Source organism: Sorex fumeus, unplaced genomic scaffold (genome assembly GCF_029834395.1).
Source record: "Sorex fumeus unplaced genomic scaffold, SorFum_2.1 ptg000079l, whole genome shotgun sequence".
NCBI lineage: Eukaryota > Metazoa > Chordata > Mammalia > Eulipotyphla > Soricidae > Sorex > Sorex fumeus.
This window is the reverse complement of record NW_026606136.1, coordinates 487,606-506,034: the sequence shown is the minus strand read 5'-3', so window position 1 is coordinate 506,034 and position 18,429 is coordinate 487,606. Positions and strand designations below refer to the sequence as shown.

General features: G+C 33.4%; 1 protein-coding gene across 4 annotated transcripts in view; it reads right to left on the bottom strand.

Annotated features, from left to right (window-relative positions):
* PTPRD (protein tyrosine phosphatase receptor type D) overlaps positions 1-18,429 on the bottom strand; it is a 1,654,013-nt gene that overhangs the window by 1,264,193 nt on the left and 371,391 nt on the right. For all 4 annotated transcript variants that reach the window (XM_056130610.1, XM_056130612.1, XM_056130611.1 and 1 more), the window contains exon 4: positions 6,290-6,339. The gene's annotated coding sequence lies outside the window, so the exon portion shown is untranslated. The remainder of the gene's footprint in view (positions 1-6,289; positions 6,340-18,429) is intronic.

Below are 18,429 nucleotides of genomic sequence, written 5' to 3'. Positions count from 1 at the left end.
TGTCAGTCATTATCAAATAGTTAAATTCACATCATTCTAAGATTGGATAGACAATAATGACTTTCTCCTCACACTATTTTTCTATTTTTATATGTTTTTGTTTCAAGAGTAATTTCTTCACTGAACTGATTGGATAGACAATAATGACTTTCTCCTCACACTATTTTTCCATTTTCATGTTTTTGTTTCAAGAATAATTTCTTCACTGAACTTTCTAACATCTATCTAATTCATTTTATAAGTGATATTTTAGTATATAGCTAACTATATTTTAGTTTCTTTTCTGGGATATTTATACCATTTCAATACCATATTTAAAGATTATATTGTTAGATTCCTCCCCCCTCTCGGAGAGCCCGGCAAGCTACCGAGAGTATTCGATATGCCAGACACAGTAACAACAAAGTCTCCAATGGAGACGTTACTGGGCCCGCTCGAGCAAATCGACGATCAACGGGAGGGCCTTTACCTTTACCTTATTGTTAGATATAGTTTTATTATCTAATAAAAGTAAGAATACTCAAAAGTCTTAAAGTGAATTTGTGTTTTTCCCCAGTTTTTTCTTTTCCTCTGCTTGATATAAAGATGTGCAGATGAAATATTCTTGAATGATTTCTTTAACTTTGTATACAATGTTCAAAAGAACATTTATATCTGAATTGTTAGCATTATTTAAAACTGCATTACTGAGATACTGCTTTTATTGAAACAAACTTAATTTTCATTTTTTGAAAAGGCACTTTTATTACTTAGTCAATATTAAGTTTTTCAAAGTAAGAATGAAATTTCCATTTGACCTAGCAATACCACTTCTTGGCATCTACCATGAAAAACACAAAAATATTCATTTGAAAAGATCTATGCACACCTATTGTACCTATCTTTCAATGCAATATATATGCCCAATTACTAATGAATAAATTAAGAATTTTTGGCTTATATTTGTACAGTAAAAATCCACAAAGCTTTAAAGGTAAAACCACGACTTTATTTTTCTGCTATATGGGTGGAAATAGTGGTCATGCGGAGTGAAATCAGTCAGAAGGAAAGGAATAGCTGCCGAATGATCTCTCATATGTGGGATTTAAAGATATACAGTAATGGAGCAACAAATTGCTAAGAGCAATAGAACTGGAGATTTAGTTCATAGAACTGAGTTTTTTTTTGGGGGGAAGGCATTGTAAGGGAGTGGCCTTTGGTGAAGAAAAGTGGGTTTTCTGGCACTGGAAGTGGTATTGGAATGATGTATGTATGAAACCATGATTCCCACTACTGCAATTCACAGCACATCAATAAATATGTAGATACACATACATGCATATATATACATACATATATGTACAAATATATACATATATCAGTGTGTCAAAAACACATAAAAATGAATCTCAGTGTTTTGAATAAATTGTTAAGGTTTCAAATGACATCCTCCAAGTCACACTCAATTGTCTTTCCTATTGTAATTATTATTATTCCTAAGGCAATAAATAACCATTTAGCAAATACTGTAACCTTCCATAGCTGAACTTGGAACTACTATGATCAAGATACTATGGAAAGAATCATGCTATGTGAAATGAGTCAGAAAGAGAGAGACAGACATAGAAAGATTGCATTCATCTGTGGAATATAAAGTAACAGAATAGGAGACTAATACCCAAGAATAGTTGAGATAAGTACCAAGAGGTTTGCTCCATGACCTAGAGGCCAGCTGCCCATTTTGGGGGGAAAAGGCATCTCAGATAGAGAAGGGAACACCAAGTAAAGGGTGTTGTGATGATCCTCCCAGGATGGAGATGCATGCTGAAAGTAGATTATAGACTGAACATGATTGCCACTCAGTCCTCTACTGCAAACCACAGCACCCAAAAGGAGGGAGAGAACAAAAGGGAATGCCCTGTCACAGAGGCGGGTGGCAGGGATGGAGGTGATGGGGTGGGGGGTGGGGGGTGGATACTGGCATCCGTGGTGGTGGGAAATGGGCACTGGTGGAGGGATGTGTACTTGATCATTGTATGACTGAAACCCAAACACAAAAATTTGTAAGTCTACAACTGTACCTCATGGTGTTTCACTAATAAAAATTCAATAAATAAATAAATAAATAAAATAATAAAATCTTAAGCTCTTTGCTTCGGGGGAAGGGGAGATACCCACAAAGTAACTGTCTTAACCAGGATTTGAACATGACACATTACTTAGAGAAATGACTTCTTTCCTTTTAAATTCTCTGACAGTGTTCCCTTCTACTTCTTCAATTGTAAACCTTTATGATTTTTTTCTATTATGATAGTGGTTCATGAATATAATTTCAAATACCACACTAAAAAGCCGTGGATTCCAGAAGCATGTCTTTAGTTTTGTAGAGATAAATTGCACAACATCATAAAATTAAAGAACTCAAAAGCCTTATAAATCATATTGTCCAACTTTCACATATTATAAATGATCAAAGGCCAGAAGGCTATGCTCCCAGATAGAAACATTGTACTTATCTACCTTTACTACCTAGAAAACCTCATTTTCCATTTATAAAGCATAGCTCAAATTTTAGACCTGTGAGGAAGGATGTCATCAGACTCCCTTAGGCATTATTATCTTAGCCTCTTCTGTAGTTTTTGATTAATATCTATCCAATAGGATCTATCAACTCTGTCACACTTTTCTTGGTTATGAAGCCTCAAACAGATTTTTCTAAAAGTCTTGAACATGTACCTTGTCTTAAATCTCTGTTTTACTGAAAGCATCCCAATCTCAGAAGAGTATTGTGAATATCAGTGTAAAAGATATATCACATTGCCAGGCATATTTTGCATGGCTCATAAATCTTACTGTTATTTTTGGGATGGCTTATAACTCATATAGCCAAATGTTCTTCCTCTTCACTAATCATAATTCCAAAATGAACTCTTAGTTTTCAGTACAGTATTCTCGCAATGTGTGCTCACTCTCTACTTTGAACATATTTCTGTAGTGAATAAATATTTTAATATTCCCAGGTCTAATACTTTTCCTGTTAGTCTTTCAGATAAAGTACAATGTCTATTTAATTATTTATTTACAAACTTTTAACCAAAATTATTTCCAAAAATTCTGTGAAAAGTTAGCATGTGTGGTACATTTTTTAAAAATGAAGACAAACAAACATCACAGAAAAACTTCTCAACCTGTCTGATTTGAACAAAAACTTTAGGCCTTTGAAATGCAACTAAAATGTTCATTTTGAGAAACTTTTAAACTGTGCCAGCATGGGGCTCATTGATTAGACAATTACCGTGCATGTATGAAGCACTGGATTAGATTTGAAACACTTGTGTGATCTCCCAAGCACTGCTTCGAAAGCCCCCTGAGCACTGAATTGGGAGTAGCTACAAGGAGAAGAAACTATTAATCAAAAAAACTATTTAAGCAGTCAGCTAAATCTTGAGGGCTAGTTATCAAAGACTTTATGCCAGAAGATAGAATCAGTAACCAATTATACATAGGCATTAAACTACTTTAAGTTTGTTACCACTAATTAACTCTTAAAGTAAATGCCACAAGTGAGTACATATGTTATATGTCCTTAGAAAATAAATTTTATATCAAGTTTAATAAATGCATCATCACCTATTTCTTAAAAACAAAAGAAATAAAATGATAAATGCCCCTAACTACATTACATTTTATTAATTTATCTTCAACCTTCTCCTGACGCTGTATTCAAAACAATTCTGCATGGTGAGCCAAAATTAACATTTTACTCACAATGATTAAAGTAAACATTAGAGAGGGTACAGAGGTACTCAGCAAGGGTGCATGATTTGGGCCAAATCATGAGTTGAGACTCATGGCACCACACATGAGACCCCTGAGCAAGACTAGGTAGAGCCCTGATGATACTCAAACATCACTGGATAGCCCAGATGGCCCTTAGCACTTCAGAGCCCCAAAACCCCCAGCATTGCACTGAACAGATAAATTGGCTGAGTATTACTGGTAGTGCCCGCTGAGCCCCTTGGACACTACTTGGGTGCCCCACAACAAAAATATTACATTAGGAGAACAACTGACCTTTTCACTTAATGATAAAGAAATATAAATTCATGAAAAAGTAAAATTTTACAAGTAGAGGCAATATTACTATAATGACTCAGAGAGAACATTTTTTATATAGTGGTCATATGAATATTATTTTAAAATCTTATACTTAATTATGTGTTTGAACGATAAACAATATATACTGACATTTACAATTTTAGAGGCTCAGTGTCATCAAAATAATGTCATTACCATAGAATACATACAGGTTTTATGAACCCTAAAAATCAATCTTATTAATAAGAGACATGTTAAAATTTTATGAGATTGGAGAGGAACAAATATTATGGTTTAAATTTAGGTTTCATTTCAATATTATCACTGATTATGTGTGTGTCTGAGTCTATGGTGTGTGTATCTGTGTGTGTCTGTCTTTGTACGTATGTGAATATTTGGGGGCCATATCCAGCAGTACTCAGTTCTTCTGACTCTCTGCTCAGGGATCTCTGCCCTTATCACTGCCATTACCACTCCTTGAAGTTCCTGGGATCAAATGCCAGGTCACTCTAAACAAGGTAAGTCCCTTGCCCGCTTTACTATCTCACCAGCCCTAAACATTATCACTTAAAAGTAGAAAGAATATCACCTTAATACTTTAACTCTTGGTTTCAGAACCCTATTAAGGTAATCATATTTAGCTAATGTTTTTAGGTAATCCTGTCACGGAAAGGTCTTCTTCAGCTAAGCTCATTTTATAGATTTTAGAGCTAACACATAAGCTTATTATATCAGTTTACACATAGAAAACAGCACTGTGCCCAAATTATAATCAGAACTTACAACTTATTTAATTTTTTATAGATAAAATTGAATAGTTAAAAAAATTACTTTTCTTCCCTCCCCTTTGCCGCTATCTACGGTTACTAGGAGTCACACGCCTTCGTTATCATTCTAGCACATGCATGTTTTCCATGAACTGTAGATTTCATACTTAGTTGCAGCACAAGATCACAAATGGTTGTGCCATGAGTATTGTGCTTAGCAGTTGGAGTTTACTTCGTGGCTATTCTCACTGTGTTCTCTACACAAAAACTATACTGGTCATGGTGGCAAGACCATGCAAAGGTTGATCTCAATTACGCTGCTTCCAGTAATTAAAGTCCCTCCAGCTCTCTCTCTCACACACACATAATTATGTCCTTTAAGTATTCAGCACAATATAAATATCTAAAGCTTAAGACCAAATCTTTAAAAACTTTTTATATATTTAAATAATGACATATTTTATTTACTTTTTCTTATCCTTCATATACTATTTCATCTCTTTTTAAAATGGTTAAAATTATTGTTCATTTTTCTCAAATATAAAATGTGTTCTATAAATGATACAATTTTCATTTTACATCAATTATAAGCTAAATATCACAGTTAATTTTACAAATGAAAAGAATTTTAAAATAAGAATAATAAAATTAATGACAGCATATTTACAGATGTTAATACATGTTAATACCAGGTATTTATACATTTAATATTTGTTTATACTGTACACATGTAACATGCTTGTTTATGCAACATACATGTTACATATGTATGCATGTTTATCAAATATATTATAAGTGTAATTTCAAATACATCAAATATTATTAAGTGCATTTGACCTCAACAGTAAATAAACAATGACCAATAATTGCCTTACATGTTACTGGTTATTTCTAATCTATTCTCTTTCTAAAGATAGATATTCTCTTTCTCTTTAGAAAGAGAATAGATTAGAAATAATTTTTCTTTTATTTTTCTTTCAATGCTATAAAACTCTAAGATCAAGCTTTCACAAAAGAATCTAAATTTGATAAATCTTGACAGGTGATAAAATAAAATTTACTTTCAATAACTCATTGCCGCCATTCATTGACATCAAATATACCTCAGTAAAATAAGTAACATATAAAATTGTCATTCATGCTCAGAGAACTTTATACGGTGCTATAAATTGTTATTTTTCTGATCAAGGACTTCAAATTCAGTTATAAAAGTATCAAAAATGTATAAAGTGACTAAATCCTATAATCTATCCCCAAACATAAGTATTATGATAGTAAATATCAAGAATCTATTCAATATTTATGAAAATTTCTGGTAAAGGGTTGAGTTAATGCAAATTTCCCTAGCTGTTCTATTTAGTGTTATATCATAGTATATAGTATCAAGCAAGAGTATTAAGAAAAACAAATTTTAAAATTGAGCATTATTATTTTTATAAACTTACCATAAGCTTGTGTGATAGAAACTCAGAGAAAAAGTTCACCACCCTGAGACCTAAAAAGATACAATTAAAAATGTCCTGTTAGGATTGGTATTATATTTTAACTGCAATTTGTGATTCAATGTCATGACAAATATTTTGCATAAGTAGTTAGTGGACAAATTATTTGAAAAACACAACAATCGTATGAATAACATTCTGGTTATTCAACTTACATAAAATTATTGTTATTTAGGATAATTACTTTAATTTGGGCTCTTTACTGAAGGGATAAAAAATAAGCAGATGATGTTTATTGTCAACTTTGTAGAGGAACTATGGATAACGGGCACAGTTGCATACAAAATGTATTCTGCACATTATTTTAGAGAAATATCTCTGTTACATTCATTGAACAATGTCATACATCCATATACTTATACACATATAAACATATGCACAAAACATGTTTACTGTATTATTGTTCTGCTTTCATTTGTATGTTTTAATTATTAGTTCTGGAGCTGGAGCAATAGCACAATGGTAGGGCCTTGTACCCGGGTTCGATTCCTCCATCCCACCTGGAGAACCCGGCAAGCTACCAAAAGTATCCCGCCCATATGGCAGAATCTGGCAAGCTACCTGTGACATATGTGATATGCCAAAAACTGTAACAACTAGTCTCACAATGGAGATGTTACTGGTGCCTGCTCGAGCAAATCAATGAACAATGGGAGGCAGCACTACTGTGTTATCAGTTAGTGTTATTCCCCATAATATTACTTACTGCAATCATTGAATGATATAATGCTAATAATTTTTAATCAAACTATTTGATTACTATGATGTATAATACAATTCAACAATTAATGTTGAATTAATTAATTATTAATTAATAGAACCCTCAAGGATTTTTATCAGCTTGATGCAAAGATGATATTAACACAGATTCATTAATTCTTTGAAATTGTTTATTTCTATATAAATACTTTATAAACTAAAGTACAAACTAAAGTCTCAATCTCTCTTACATGAAAAAATTAGTGGAATTCATACACCCTTTAAAAATGTCATGAAGAATGATATAAATAAGCAGGTATTTTACCTAAGTATAAAAGTTGAAATAGAGAAAAACTATAATGGTTCTACTCTTAGATAGCTGTCTTCATAAATGTTGTGTTGGAAAGTCTATTTTTTTACAGATGTCTATGTATTAAATTGTTTCGAATGTTTTACATAGCAATTAAATAAAACATTATATAACAGTTGATCTGATAAAGAATAATATTTAACTCTCGGGGGGAATTACCACATGTGATAATGATTTTCAATGTAAAAATGGAACCACTTGAGGTTTGAAATGAAACACTTTCAAAATCCTGCTGATGAAATCTTAAAAGAGAAATGAAATACCACTATCACTGAGTGGTAAATTCTCAGTAAAAAATACATTTTTCTTATTCCAAACATAGAAATGCATGTGGAGTGAAATCTTTAGTAATGAACACTCAGACTTCTTGGTAAAAATATCACTGAGTTGAATGATCATTCAGGTATGAGATATAAAGAAGCATAGTAAAGGAATAAGAAAGGCCAAGTTACACAGAATCTGAGAATTGATCAACTAAGCTGTGGAAGAGATAGGAAGGGGCAAGTTTAAAGTGGGAAGCACCTGAGACAATGGTGGAGGAAAGCAAACACTGGTGGAGGGTGTGGAACATTTATATAAGCACAAAACACTATGAACAGTAGTATAAGGTAAAGGTAAAGGCCCTCCCGTTGATCGTCGATTTGCTCGAGCGGGCCCAGTAACGTCTCCATTGGAGACTTTGTTGTTACTGTGTCTGGCATATTGAATACTCTCGGTAGCTTGCCGGGCTCTCCGAGAGGGGCGGAGGAATCGAACTCGGGTTGGCCATGTTGGCCGCTTGTAAGACGAACGCCCTACCCGCTGTGCTATCGCTCCAGCCCATATATACTGTATATCATAAAGCCTGAAATATATAAATATATTAAGCATTTAGAAATGCTTAAAGACAATAAAAACAAAGATTTTTAACTTAAAATTTTATTTTATTTTTATAAAGTAGTTCACAATATTAGATTCCATTTAATATTCGGACACCAATTCCACCACCATTATGCCTTCCCATCACAATATTCCGAATGTTTTCATCCCAAACCCGCAATATTCCGGATGTTTTCATCCCGAACCATTACCCCTTCCCCAAAGCAGAACCAAAATAATTTAGTTTGTATTGTTTAAAATTAATATTTTTAACCAAAGCTTTTTTTAAATCACAGAGTAGATTATAATAAAGACTAGACTGAAATGAGTCTCTGAATCTTAATTATTTCACTGCCTTCAGCTAATAGCCACTGCTTCCAGTTCTCTCTCAGATTGGAAGACATTGTTCAATGGATTTCCACAAACATCTCAATAGCGCATTCATTTTACAAATTCCAGTGGACACAGTTTAACTTTGTAAACTTCCAGGCTCATCTGTTTCTGTTTCAGGATCCACCCCTCAACCCAACCCAGCAGGAAGAAGGAATGAGAAGAGGACTTCAAAAGATCTCTTAAAACAATAGCAGCAGCAACAGCAACAACAGCAAAGTACCCTAATTTTTGTTAAAGATTAACTCTTTCCCAACAATCTCATGTGATTAGAATATTTATACTACAAAATATCAATTGAGAAATTAAAATGACCTTTCTTTCTGCTCTCCTCTCCCTCCCTGAACCTCTCTCTCTTTCTCTCTCTCTCTCTCCCTGTCTCTCTCTCTCTCTCTTTTTCTCTCTCTCTCTCACACACACACACACAGGTACGCACACACATAAATCAAGAGATCCATCAAAATTTTTTGTGAGAAATTTAAAAAACATGAATTTCATTATATGAAAAGATAAAATTATGCAGTGTTCCTCTATGTGGATGGAGGGTATCATGCTGAGTGAATTCAGTTAGGAGCAGGACAGACAAAATGATCTCATATTTGGGATATAGAAAACAGTATGGGGGTAACATATGGCTAAAGGCAAGCGAATGTGAGAACTACTCTACACAACTGGATTTTCCAAGCACATGGGGTGGTGAAAAAAATTAAGGTACACTGAGACAGTGGTGGACGGAAGTGGACACTCAGCTGGGGGATGGGGTAATAGAATGTTATATGCATGATATCTTATCATGTATCATGAGAGAGTATTGCAAATCAAAGTTGCCTCAAATATATATACATATATATGTGAATATATATCTCTTATGTATGTATATATCATATGCGTATATATATGGGTATATATATATATATATCATGATCACGATCACGACCACCCTGTTGTTCGTCGATTGCCTCGAGCAGGTGCCAGTAACGTCTTCTTCGTCCTAGCCCTGAGATTTTTTTTTTTAAAGTGCCATATTCAAGGCTTTTTCAGGGTTAGGAGAATGAGACCCATCATTGTTACTGGTATTTGGCATATTGGGTATACCACGGGGAGTTTGCCAGACTCTGCCATGTGGGCAGGTTACAATTCGTAGCCTGCCAGTTTGACCAAATTAGGAATGAGATGATAAGATGTATATATATATATATATATATATATATATATATATATATATACACACACACAGAGACCTACTAGTATCACTTAATGGAATGTTATTCCACTGTTGTTGTGGAATAAACTTTAGAATATAAACTTTAAAATTTTAAATTATTATTTTATGATTGAAGATTTTAAGTCACACTTTAAGGTTTGACAGCATAAAGCACCCAGAAGCAGTCATTTTGTTTTGTACCTTCAGATGTTAATTAATCCTGCAAGCATTGTGTTGCACATTTGCATGTTAAATTGACACTCATGTTTAGTTTTTATTTATTCGCTTTTGGTTTTGGGGTGGCCCCAGGCAGTTCTCAGGGCTTATGCCTGACTCTGCACAGGGAATTACATATGTGATGTCAGCATGAACCTAGGTCAGCAGTGTACAAGGCAAGCGACTTACCTCCTGTTCTATCTCTCCAGCCAAAATTGACATTTTTAGATCAATAAAAAAATTTCAACATAAAAATCACATAACATTTATGTATTCTTCTTGCATATAAAATGTTTACATTTGGTTTAATATGAATACTTTACTATTAACAATAAATCTAAAGAATACCCTTGTTTGTACAACTGGCATTGTTACACTTATTAAAACTCTCAGATATTGACTATTGGTCAATTCACACATTTAAATTCATAGATTCCAGATATAATCTGGAAGTTCGGCATGTTGGTTTTCAAAGTCAAAGTCAACCGAGAGAAGTGATTTTAAGTACTCAAGAAAGCCAAAGCAGAAGTATTGCCCTAATTAAAGTCTGTTTTTTCCAGTACTTTCTGTAGCATGACTTAGGTGAGGTTATTTAATGATTATTGGACCACATTTATAAGGCCCAATAATAAATAAATAAATAAATCTTAAAAAAATAAATAAAAATAAATCTTAGCCTGATATGGATATGATAACTATTTTAGGAAGATCTTTATAAAGAATAATTATTAAACTGTCAAAGAGAAACTATCAAAGGCACTAGGTTAGTTTTATCCCGGATACATTTCAGGAAATGTTATTTCACCTAGCAAAATGCATTTGATTAGGTAGACATCTATCATTTGTATTACCTATCTTGGTAATATTCAGAATAATGCAGAATGAATTTGCATCAAGTAAAGTAAACCTCAAAAGAAATGATTAGGCACTTTGGAGTTCTAATACCCTGAACCTATCATGTTAAAGAAGGAAGGTTTCAGAGTCATGAACAAATTAGCAAAGAAATATTGAAAGGTTTTATTTAAATATCTACTTTAGATGAATATATCAATGATTTCAATGAATATATGATGCAATATTTTTGTGAAAAAACTATGGAACCAGTATTTCAGAAGCTAATTTTTCTGAAATTAAAAAAAAAACATGTATATCTTCATGACTGAATGTTTCAGGACTGTTAGCATTTGGGGGGGCATGTTAGAGAAGTAGTTCAAAGGCTGAGAGCATACGCATGCCCAGTGCATTCTGGCACTGTGAGACCTCATGAGCATAGCTGTGAGTAACCTCTGAACACATAGTTTATGAGTACCCCCAAGCACTCTTGGTGTGCCCCCCCAAACCAAACCAAATGAAAAAGTTAATTAATTCAACAAAAATGTTGGGGGAATAGAAAAGGTATAATTTAGAAACAAATTGGAGACAAAATATTGTGAAATCATTTGAAATTGCAAATGATTTAGAATGATCACGAAAATTTTACAGAGAGTTTGGCGGGTAAAACTGAAGCACTGTAGCACTGTCCTCCCATTGTTTATCAATTTGCTCGAGTGGGCACCAGTAACGTCTCCATTGTGAGACTTGTTGTTACTGTTTTTGTCATAGCAAATACGCCATGGGTAGCTTGCCAGGCTCTGCTATACGGGTGAGATACTCTCGGTAGCCTGCTGGGCTTTCTGAAATGGATGGAGGAATCAAAGCCAGGTCGGTTGCGTGCAAGGCAAACACCCTACCCGCAGTGCTATTGCTCCAAGTAACAATAGATAAATAATCGGTCACAGACACGGTCCTCCTGTTATTCATCGATTTGCTCGAGCGGGCCCAGTAACGTCTCCATTGGAGATTTTTGTTGTTACTGTGTTTGGCATATCGAATACATCACGGGTGGCTTGCCAGGCTCTGCCGTGTGGGCGAGATACTCTCGGTAGCTTGCCGGGCTCTCCGAGAGGGGCGGAGGAATCGAACTCGGGTCGGCCACGTTGGCCACTTGTAAGGCAAACGCCCTACCACTGTGCTATTGCTCAGATAAATAATACTGCAATATAATTTTTATACTTAAACTCATGTACCCTCAGTTGTCAGGAAAATCTTATGTAGTAGAAATGATTTTCAGTAATTTTAGATAAGAATCTAAAAGCTGACAAGTTGTTTGTATAAACCCCCGCATTTGTAACTCCAACTTATTATATAGCCCAAATTTACTCCAGGCTTAATTAAGCTGGAAAATCAGTAATATACTAATATAATATAACGTTTACTGAAAGTTTGCCCTATACTTATATAAGCATTTTTTAACCTATTAACTCATTCATTCTCACAACTATATTCCTACTTTAACAATGAAGAAAACGGAGTTTGAAGGAAGTTCTTCTTATTTTTATAATTGGTGCTTAAGCACTGCTAGGAGCAATTCCACCAGGTAAAGCCTGGCAGTATTGACAGATTATTTTTTCTTTGGGTAATCTGAAGAGCCTGGCTTCAAGGCTGTGCTCAGAAACATTATACAATACAGTTTCCCCTTGATAGTGATGATTATATATTACTGAAAGTGAAATTTCAATAAATAGGTATAACACTCTTTTTATATTTAGAGGTCACGTAATTATATACATGAAATAATGTATCAAAGTCACCTTAGTGGTTAGCAGTAGATAATAATAGTTAACATTTATTGAATATCTACTACACGTCAGAAAGTGTTAAGTACATTAACTTCTTCTTATGTGATTCACGTAGCAATTCAAAGAAACTGTTATGATCACTCAGATTATTGATGAGACTAATAAGTATGCGCAAATACAGAGTAAAAATGGTATAATTGAGTTAAAAATCACAAAGTCTCTTAATTAGTTAGATAAAGCACGCAAATTTTAATTATCTTAGTAGGGAGAAAATGTAAAAATTATGGGACTCCTTTCTAATTCATTTTTAGAAAAAAATTTTAAAATTTAATCTTATAAAGCAGAGGTATTACCATACTTTTAATTTTATAAGAAATCGATAAGTAGAGTAAGTCAATTAAAAGCCTTCTAGTCTTACAGCTCTAACTTATGATTAATTTTAGTAATGACGACTTACAGTGCCAAACTCATTAAGTGCCAAATTGAAACTATCCGTTATTTATCAGACATGACAATTTCTAGAATTTTCTGCCAATACCTTTTGGAGTACATACTATTTTATGAAACATACATTAAATGAACAGTTTAATAAAGTTTATCAGAAACTATTTTTATAACTTGATAATCTTATTTACAAAATGCAAATAATGTGCATATTTCTAAAAGAGTAAGTTATCCTCTCACTTCCATCAAAACTGTCAAGCTTAATCTCAGGCACACAATTTTAACTAGTATGGGGGGGAAATAGATTAAGAAAATAGTGAGACCTGTCATATTTAAAATTCTCAAAAATAATAATATATTGTTAATATTATTATTAATTAAGGAATACCTGAATATCCTAATACAGAAAAATAAGCAGTATATAAATTCTTAGGAAGAAATCAACCGCACGTGACCCTCCCGTTGTTCATCGATTTGCTTGAGCGGGCCCAGTAACGTCTCCATTGGAGACTTTGTTGTTACTGTGTCTGGCATATCAAATACTCTCGGTAGCTTGCCGGGCTCTCTGAGAGGGGGGGAGGAATCGAACTTGGGTCGGCCATGTTGGCTGCGTGCAAGGCAAACGCCCTACCGCTGTGCTATCGCTCCAGCCCGCACGTGAAGGAGCTATAGTTACCTTAACCTTTGATATCATAACTTACCAAATATATTTTAAATCATGCTCACACACAATATAAAATAGCAAAACTCTTAAAAAGTTTATCCTAATTAAAATGACCAAAAGTTAAAAGTAGTAAATTTTATACTTTTTATACAGAATATAAAAATTGATTTTTATGTGAGAACTTATCAAAATTTATATAAGTGCATCGGTCATTATGTTTAATATTTTAAATACTATGTACCATTCACTTGATAAAATTCCTTAGCAAATTATTGAAAACATCATGATTTGGCAAAACCTTTACTGCTCTGTTGATGTTATGGGTAACAATGCTTCAAACCAATGGATGTATTTATAAAAAACTCCTAAACTTTTTCTTACAAATGACTTATCAAAATGTGTCCAAGTTGTCAGCTCCACTAAATGAAAAGCTTAAAAGAAAATAATATTCATTATAAAAGTTTCTCTGCAGTCCGAGATACACATGTGGCATTAAATTGAAATTATAAATTATAATGCCTAAGGTAATACAATGACCATATAGTGTTCCTGGAGAGAAAAAAAACTAAGAATCTGAAAGTTCAAAGAATAGATTTAACCTTTATGTACTAATTTATACCCATAGCAATGTTTGTTTTCACTTAACTTCTACTGTTGCAGGGACATTTCTCTCTCATGACTCAGGTCATTATCCCTACCTATTCTGAAAGTTTACATCTATATTTGGGCCTCACAGTTCCTTCTTGCTTACTCTCCACTGGCTTTTTAAACAATCAAGACGGTATCTTATAGTTTTTATTCTGTTACTTTTGCCATACATCAGGCAAATTAAAAATCCATCAGTAAACACAGAGAAACACAAACAGGTGCACTAACAAGTCATCCAAGAATCTTGCTAAAATATAAAATCTCATTGAGAGATATGATTAATTAGCAATACAGAATCATAGGCATCATTCCAGAATAAGGATACAAATTTTCAGGATGACAATACTGTTAGGAGATACACACCCACCCCCTCACCCCCACCCCTCCATACACACACGCACACACACTGGGTCAAAATCGTTTTCAGTTGCTGGAGTGATTGCATGCAAGTGGCTGATCCAGGTTTGATCCGTAGTACTGCATATGATCTAAGCATCTCCAAGAGTGATCCCTGAATATAAGAGCCAAAAGTAAGGCATGAGAACATCCGGATGTGACTAAAAAAGCCAACAAAAAAGTTATATGACACAGTTTTTCTCTGAGAGGGGATCGTTATATCATATCTGTGAAATTCTCCACAACATTTATTCACATTTCTATCTCCTCTACAATATTTCCACCTCAATCATATTGTGTTCCATAAAATCCTCTCAAGCTTTTACATGTTTGAAAAGATAGTTTCTATACTTATTTTTGGTTTCCACCATTCTTTGGGGAGTAGAGGAAGACTATTCTACCGTACAACTGGCCTTACCAGTTGTTAACATTATTTTTCTACGCTTACCAAATCATTCTATTCCTTATTGAAACCAGGAATAGATAATTTCTTAACTATCTATTGCAGTAGGAATAAAATTAAATTTTGTTTAACCAATGAAAGCAAAAATTTTCTATTCTGTTCCCATTCCTCTCTCAAGCTTTGACAAAACATATTTATACATTTGAGGTGAATTAAAGTTACTCATGTTAATAACTTCAAATTTCTTAATCCCAATTAAAAAACACATGTATATTTTCATCCAGCCCTGTTTTACTACTTGATTTCTAATAGCAAAATAACTCTTCTCCTTCATTTTTCATTTCTGGTCTGTCTTGTACACATCTTTATACTTTTTTCTAATGATAATCAATTTTTCATTAACAATTTGGTCATTTCTTTCAGTCTATAATTTTAAGATGAACCTTTTCTGGAGAAGTACTTATTGATTTTCTTTATCAAGCCTTTTTCATTTCTTACTCATGGAAAGTCTACCTTTATAGGCTACATATTACAAAATTCTTTACTCTAAAAATTCTGATAGCATTTATTGATCCTTTATGTCTACATTAAATCCCATACTGTTTTCTGAGTCTTACTTGTCCTGGGATATTTCAGAGCCTGCCATACTGGTTAACAATTTCTTCCTTCTTGAAAATTTTTCTTCCAAATATTTTACAATTTTCTTCATAATTTTTCATTTTCATTCATTTTAGTTCTAATGTTTTGATGATTATGTATTATGGCTTTCCCTTTCCTTCGCTCTCCTTGTTAGAACGTTTTAATCTACTCAGCTACTATGAGTAACACTGCAATTATGTCTTCAAGAAACTTTTTATCTGGGCTGGAGAGATCACACAAGGTGATGCGGCATTTGCATATGTTGATCTCAGTTTGAATCTATGGTATGAGATATGTTCTTCGAGTCCTATCAGGAGAGATCCCTAAGCAGACTCATGGCTATCACATAAGTACCACTGTGTAATAAACATAACAAGAGTTTTGTATATTATGTAAGAATGTGACTCCACAATGGCAGAAGTATATGTTCCTTTGCTTAATATATCCAACTTGTTAGGACAGAATCTGAAACAGAGGAGAAGTCCCTAATCATTTTTAAGTCTCTACTATTTCCTTGGTTAAGAGTAGTAATAGAGCCAAACATAAGAGTAAATTTTATCTGTCAATTAGAATAAAAAAAATCACCTCCAGAAAGAATTTACCGACTTACAACATCTTTTGGTGCTTATGCCATTTTCCCTTACTCATAAATACTCATAAATACTACTTCATATATCTGCCAATAGTACCAATTATGGGTACATGTATTCACCATATGTTGTTTGTCAAATTTTAACATTCGTAAAATCTAAATGCATATCCAATAGAATAATTTAGCTTTTATTTCTTTGTAGAACTCTATAAACTAATGGATTGTTTTACAGTCAAGGCATTTTAGATTCAGAAAAAGAAAATTTCTGTTACACATAAATCCTACAATTGTATTTGTGAACACAAGTCATAATTACCCCAAACACTATCTAATGCTGTTAAACATTTTGAAATATCACTGTAACACTATTGAGTGTTTTCAGAGACTGCTGATTAACTTCTGTGTTTTTTTGTGCCTACTGAGGAATCAGAAACACAGATGACCTTCTTTAACTACTGCAAATCAGTATTATTTGTTTTATATTTAAAAAGGCAGGTGAAAAACAGCATGTTACCAGAATTAAAATAATAAAATTATTTAAAAGGATTATATATGTTAGGGAACAAAAGGAACGTGAAGATAGATGCAAATGAAACAGTCTATTTTTATTTGAAAAAATTCAGACAATCTCTAAGTGGATTTGAATTTATGTTATGCTATTTTTACTCTCAAATATTAAAGATGTAAATATTAAATAATTTTACTCTTGGGTACAAAAAAAGCTTCATGAAATACTAAAGTACTAAAGATAAGTTTATCAGATAACATAAATATAAACATTTTTTCATGATTTTCAACATTTTTAGCAGCAAATATTTACCAAATCACCTGAAAAAGAAAATAATGGTATGAATTACTTCAAATGGCCAAGATACGATACATATTCTGTACTTTATTAGTAACAAATACATAAATATGAAGATTGGTTAAAAGTTTTGCCACAAAAAAAGTATTGGGGAGGGGGTGTGGATGGGGTTCCTCCAGCAGTGCTAAGGAAAAACAGAGCTCCTTGCAACAATTCAGAGACAAACAAGTTTCAGTTTAGTAGTAGAGCCTAAAGATGCAGTTCTATTCAAGACCCGCAGTGCCCAGCATCACCGTTGTGACTCCAGTAATTCCGAGGGGACCATTTGCAGTTAGAGATAGAACCGCGGGAAGTTATGTGCAAAACATATATTGTTACCACTGCATTCCCTCTCTGGGTTCCAAATTTAAAGTATTTTATTTGAATGTTACATCAAAAGTTTAATATTAAATTTTTTGTCTTAGTTTTGCCAAATGGGGAAGAAAATTTTTAGCTACTTGCAATTAACTGAAACAATAGATACACAATGTATAGAAAAGTCGTGGCTCAGAGAAGTATTCCAGTGATAATAATATTGGTGATAAAAATACTTAGAAAATATGTTTAGACAACTACTCTAAGGTTTTATTTTTCTTTCCACTTTTACTTCTATAATCAACAGATGATTCATTGTAGTAGTGGTGTAATTACCCACTTTAATATAAGTGAATATATAAGAAACATGGTTTTATTTTCTTTGCTGAAGAAACAAGGAATATAAATATGTTCATGTAAATCTAATACTTTGTTTATCTTCACTTCTGCAAATGTGTGAATACTGAGACATCTTTTTCCAGAAAGAAAAAAACATCATTTTGCTATTGTGACTCAGATTTCAATAGGCCATAAAGTATTCCTATGAGAGAATCTGTAGAGAAAGGGGCTTAAGGCAAGAAATCACTGTAGCACTGTCCTCCAGTTGTTCATTGATATGCTCAAGTAGGCACCAGTAATGTCTCCATTGTGAGACTAGGTACTGTTTTTGGCATATCGAATGTGCCACAGGGAGCTTGCCAGGCCCTGCCATGTGGGCAGGATACTCTTGGCAGCTTGCCAGGCCAGATTGGCTGCTTGCAAGGCAAACGTCCTACCCGGTGT